General features: G+C 40.2%; 1 pseudogene across 1 annotated transcript; it reads right to left on the bottom strand.

Moving 5' to 3' along the window:
* Positions 1-468: 468 nt before the first annotated feature.
* On the bottom strand, positions 469-2223 carry LOC308645847 (olfactory receptor 7E24-like; annotated as a pseudogene). The gene is made up of 2 exons: positions 2213-2223; positions 469-1396 (listed from the first exon to the last, which is right to left on the bottom strand). The product of its transcript is annotated as an olfactory receptor 7E24-like (transcript).
* Positions 2224-6198: the final 3975 nt, after the last annotated feature.

Here is a 6198-nt window from a genome sequence, read left to right as displayed (position 1 = left end):
ACACACATCTGTGATCCCAACAGCTCTGGAGGCTGAGGCAGGATGATGGGAAGTTCAAAACCAGCCTTGGGAATTTAGTGAAGCCCTGAGCAGCCTAGTGAGACCCTGTCTGAATATAAAAAAAAAATAAAAAGGGCTAGGGGTGTGGATCCATGATTTAGCACCCCTGGGTTCATTCTCTGGTATCCAGAAAATTAGTGAAATGATAACAAACATATTTACATTTTATGTTGTAGATAATGAATAAGTGCTATGTGGATCCCTCCTCCCATCCTGTCTCCATCAGCACATTCTTGGTTGTACTGACTACCTGCTTGGTCATGATTAAGGACTGCAGGTGTGAGAAGCCTCCCCTGCTGGGGGCACAATCAAGGCTCTGACTTGCTACTGAGGACTGATATGAACACAATAACTAGGGGTGTCCTGGTTTAGAATCCACACTCCATGAAAAGATGAAACAAAGAAAAATTAGGCCATCCTGCTGTGCAGCCTCCTCAGGGCACTTTTAATGTCCCTGTTCCTCAGGCTGTAGATGAAGGGGTTCAGCATGGTGCTGACCACAGTGTACATCACTGAGGCCACTGTACCCTTCCTGGGAGAATGTGAGACAGCTGTGCCAAGGTACTCTACAATACCTGTTCCATAAAATAGACAAAACAACTGCCAGGTGAGACCCACAGGTGGAGAAGGCTTTGTACTTCCCTTCTGAGGATGGGATCCTCAGAATGGAGGAAACAATTTTATAATAAGAGAAAAGGATCCCTGAGATGGGAAGAAAGCCAAATATGCCACCTATAACATAAATGACTATGTTATTGGTTTTAAAAGTATCAGAACAGGCAAGATTGAGGAGTTGAGAAGGGTCACAGAAGAAGTTAGAAATTTCCACATCCTTGAAGTAGGCAAACTTTAGTATAATCAAACTGTGCAGAAGGGAGTTGAAAAGGCTAATTAATAAAGACACCATGACTAAGAAGCCACAGAGATGAGGGTTCATAATGACTGGATATCGCAGGGGGTGAAAGATGGCCACAAACAGTCAGAAGCATTTCATCCATACAGACAAAATTGGCAAAAAGAGACATCTGTGTCAGGCAACCCATGTAGGAGATGGCTCTGCTGTGAGTTTGGATGTTCACAATCATCTTGGGGACCATGGTGGAGATGAAACAGATGTCTGTCAAGGACAGGTTGGAGAGGAAGAAGTACATGGGGGTGTGGAGGTGGGGGTCAGAGCTGACCGCAGGATGATGTGCAGGTTCCCAAGGACAATGACCAGGTACATGGACAGGAACAGTCTGAAGAGGATGGGCTGCAAGTCTGGATCCTTGAGAGGCCTAGGAGGAGGAATTCTGAGACACGTGTTAGATTAGGTTCTTCTATATTACTGGGACACCTTTAGGAATAAAAGTGTTAAAATAAGGAAACAACAGGTGTTCAGCACAAGCAAGTACTCATACTTGAATTCCATGCACCTTCAGAAATATTTTCTGAACAAACTGAGTCTTCTCTGAACTCTTGCTTTACTGGTATCTGTGTTTCATACCCTTCTCTGCTCATATGTAAATGAGCAGTGATAGAGACCAAGATCATTACACATAACAAGTCTATGATCACAGTGAAATATAGTCCATTTTGACAATTTTTATGGGTGTATATTACTTATATAGAAGAGTAGGTTTTATCGTGGTCTATTTGTACATGCATTTAACAATTGATCAGTTTTATTTCCTAGTACCTACCGCTTCCTTCCTCACCTTCCCCAAGCTCCTACCACTTCCTTAATGTCCTCCCTCTTATTTTGATGAGTACCATTTCCCCCCTCTTTTCTCTCTAACTTCCACATTGGAGAGAAAACCTGTGCTCCTGAGTCTGGCTTGTTTTGTACAGTCTACTTTTCTAATAAAATAGCAGAACCAGCATGCCTTTTGGACTCCATCCCCAGCACCATAAAAAACAATAATAAAAGAGAGAAGAAGAAATACTGTTCCCATTTGAAAATTATTGTCATTAAAAGAAATCAAGAAGCTGTCAAATATAACTTACCTTAAGGCAATGAAAAAAAAAATCCTGGCATTAAAGTGACTATAAACACTATGTCAGAGAAATTCCTGTCTCTGACTTTGGTGATCTTCAAATTTAATGTATAGTTTAAATGCACATAATCACATAACATCAGTTAGCACAAAGGTGATATTAATGTACAGTGCACCTGTCAGTCATTGGTTAAAGAATAATGTAATAAAAAGATACCTTTATGAAATTTTTAATTTTTTTGGCATTATATTTTTGTTCAACCCCATGCCATTGCAGGAAGGTATCTGTTAGGAAGACGGATTTTTTGTTTTTTATTTTCTCTTGATAATTCATTTAATGATGGCCTGCCAATGCTGCTAGATTGTTGTTGTAATCATAAGCTTTTATTTTCATTTGATGATTTTAGCACCTAGCATATGACCAAGGGTAACAAGTCCTTCTCTATTCTTTTCTTTGGGTACTAGGGATTAAACCCAGGGGCACTTAACCATTGGCCACAACCCCAACCCTTTTAAATATTTTATTTAGAGACAGTATGTTGCTAAATTGCTTAGGATCTCACTAAATTGCTGAGGATTGAACTTCAATCCTCCTGCCTCAGTCTCCTGAGCTGCTGGGATTACAGGCATGCACCCCATGAGCCAGCTTTTTCTATTCATTACCTTCTGGTTGTGCTCACTGGGGCCACAATGATCAAGAAAAGAACCTATTTCATTAGGTTATAATTAAGAGTGCCCCAACCAAGTCTGCCCACTATATTTATTTATTTATTTTCATTTAGCTGAAGAAAAGGAAGTGAAATGCAGAAATATCCTGATTGGCTGCAGTTAGCATTTGCCTTATATGCACTTGGTTGTTGAAGCATCTGCTTCACATGAGCATGGGCTGATCAGGTGGCAGCCTGTGGCTGGCTGAAAGTTGATTACTGTGATTCGCTGAGACTCCATTGCTAAGGTTAGATCCAAATTGCTTACACATCAAGCTACAGTCCACTTCACAGGGGCTGTTTGAGGCCAAACTTAATTTAACAATATCTAATCAGGTTCTTAGCTTTTAATATTCTGGTGATGTATGATCACTTTGGCCTGTGTTTGGCAAGAAATCTGTTAGGTTGGTTGAACCAAAATGCCCCCTTTATCTGTGATAGTTTCCTCTTAGTATATTCCTTTCTGACTTTCCCTCCACACAACCAAGGGATAAGGAGATAAGATGATATCTGAGATAAGATCTTTCTGGAAATCGATGTATTCTTTGGCTTTCGTGTCTTTGCACGAGAAGATTTCAAGCAAGACGTGAAACTTAGCAAAAGAATAGCAGAATTTATTAGAAGAGAAAAAAGGGGGAAATACCCTCATAAGACAGAGTGCTTTATCTCAGGAGAGTGACAACTCACTTCTTCCTGAACTCAGTTTTTATTAGGACAGAAGGGAAGGTTTCTAGAGAATCCACCTAAGTGTTCAACCACAACTCAAAGAAAAGACCATCAACTCCAATTTAAATCAAATTAAAGCAAGCTTGTAATTCTGACAGGCCAAAACCTGTGGGAATAGTAGACAGCACTCCAGCTCTCTAGAAGTGTAGCTTTATAGCACAGAAAGTTGCAAAAAGGGGAGGTGTCTTGAGAACTTACAGATAACAGGATTTTTACAAGCATAACACAAAGGCAGGTAGTAGATTTAATGGTCCAGCACTTAGGGAGTAAATTTAGATCCTAACACCAGAATTTATGACGTGCCATTACAGCTTCCAAGAGGGTCATTATCTGGCCAGGAAATGCCAGAATTTATGAAGCACCACTAATGTTTCAGAGAGGGTTGCTATCTGGTCAGGGAAATCCAGACATGGGTGAATTCAAGGCACAGGCAGGCATTCCAAGCAAGTTTAGAAATCACAGTAATTTATAGTAAAGCCAAAATGGGCTCACAAAATAAAATGTGACGAGATGGTTCCCAGTCTTAAGAGGAAATTAGGCTGGGTTTATCACTAAGCACAACCTGTTTTGACTGATGGTAGGATTGTATCATATTTTTTAGTCCCTACTGTGCATGTTTCTACTCAACAGAAACTGTCGGTCATTTTGGTTTGTGTAAAGTCAAAGATCCTCTTTCATCCAGATCCATCCCAGATCAGTGTAACTTTTGCTTTTTACTTTGATTTCCTTTTCTTTTTCTTATTAGTAAAGGAGTTTTGGGGCCTGTGCTCTTCAGCCCTAGATAAAAGAATGTGACAGTGGTCCATGCAATGTTTTGAATATATCCCTTGTTGCTTTTCCAATGAGGCTTATTTTAAAGCTGACTTTCTTTTTTCTCTTCTCCCTTTTCGCTTTCCTAACTTCTGGGGAAACAGGTTTACCCTTTTCCTATCCTAGGCCCAGTTATCTGTCCTTGAGCACACATCAATCACAGGAGTGAAGTAAATAGATCTCTGGGGATGGAACCAGAAGATTTAAGAAATGGTTATCTCTCAAATTAACAAATGAATTACATCAGGGTAAATGTGGACAGTAGCCTTTGAATCATCTCTTTAAAAACCCTCTGTTCCCTGGATAGGCAGAATCAAAGCCTATCAGGACAAGGACCAGAACATCCTGAAAACAATGAGCTCCTTAGTCAAGGATTGTAAATACTGCAATCTTTTTATTAACAGATTGTATTTTTCATGTTTATTTTTATGTGGGGCTGAGAATTGAACCCAGTGCCTCTCACATGCTAGGCAAGAGCTTTACCACTGAGCCACAACCCCAGCCCAAATACTCTTATTATTTTTAAAGCACAGCTGAGTTAGAATGGCCTTGTGTGAATTGTTTCAAAGAAAGACATGCTGAGAGTTAGCATGTAGGCTCATGTAAGCAAAAATAACTGGAAACAGGGGTGGACCTCAGCTCAGCAAGCTGTCTTTATTAAGCAGTAGTGGAATGGCACATTTTCAGGGGAGAAAATGGTGACTGGTTAAAAGAGAGTTTTGTTTTTTATAGATCTTAATGAGAGTTAATCATAGCAGAAGATTTCGTGTGACTTAATCATGAGAGACTTGGGACATGTTGGCTGAACAGTCAGGAAACTAGTTGTGCAGGTTAGAAATCTAACTCAGGAAAACAGTTGTAAAAGCTTGAAACTCTTTCTTACTGGGATAATAATCCAGAGCCCAGAGCCCATTTGTTTGCCTTCCCCTCCAGGATACTGGGAAAGGAGGAAAGACCAGAGAGAGCACAAGGCACTTTGTTTGCCTTTTCTCTCCCAGGACCCATTGTCCTCCCTCAGCCCTGGGGGTTGTCATTTCCCTTTTCTAAGGACATGTTGTTTTCCGTATTCTTCACTTATATATAGAATTAACCCTTTAAACACCATATTCCCACGGTTCATGTCTACCTAGAACCACCACCATGTTCCTTGGCTTATAAATTTCCACTTATCTGTGCTGTATTCAGAATTGAGTCCAGTTCTATACTGAGGTCTCTACTCCCCTAATGCAATTGTCCTAAATAAAATTTGTTTTGGGGCTAGGGGTATAGCTTAGTGGTAGACCACTTGCCTAGCATGTGCAACACATTGTTTTGATCCCTAGCATTGAAAAAAAAATTCTTTACTGCTTTTTAAGGGTGAAGCAGAGCAGTTACCCCCATCCAAAAGACCCTTGCCATAATTAAGCTTCTTTTCTTGTCAGAAAGAATTTTACAAAGGGTGTCAATAGGATATCAGCAAAAAATTCTGTGGTTTGTAGCTTCCTCTTTCTTATAAATGCCAGGTTTGCAGACAAAATTTGTGAAACCTCTGTCTAGCTTAAAAATGTGGGACAAAGAGTAACTGTTATGTACCCACCCAGTGACATGTAACCACCCCACTGAGTATAAATCTAAAAGAATTTTCAGATTCAGGGTCCAAAGCTTTTTAGGGTTAGCCTCCTCTGGACTGTTGCAGCTAAAATAAACCTGATTTCTCGTGTCCAGCCACGTCTGTCCTATATCAAGGGGACAGACAGACTTAGATGTAAGGTGTAAGGGGACAAATAGATGAAGATGGTGGGAACACAAGGTTAAGAGAATAATTCTACAAAATGAGTTCACTGTACTGATTCTCCATATACTTTCTTTGCTAAAAAGCAATCTGCCTTCAGCCCTACCTGGCCTTGGGGGACAGGAAAATCACATTCCTTGCTTTTTTT

This window comes from Spermophilus citellus (genome assembly GCF_964194105.1).
Source record: "Spermophilus citellus genome assembly, chromosome: 3".
Classification (NCBI taxonomy): Eukaryota; Metazoa; Chordata; class Mammalia; order Rodentia; family Sciuridae; genus Spermophilus; species Spermophilus citellus.
The sequence above is the reverse complement of the archived record's forward strand: the minus strand, read 5'-3'. Positions and strand labels throughout refer to the sequence as shown.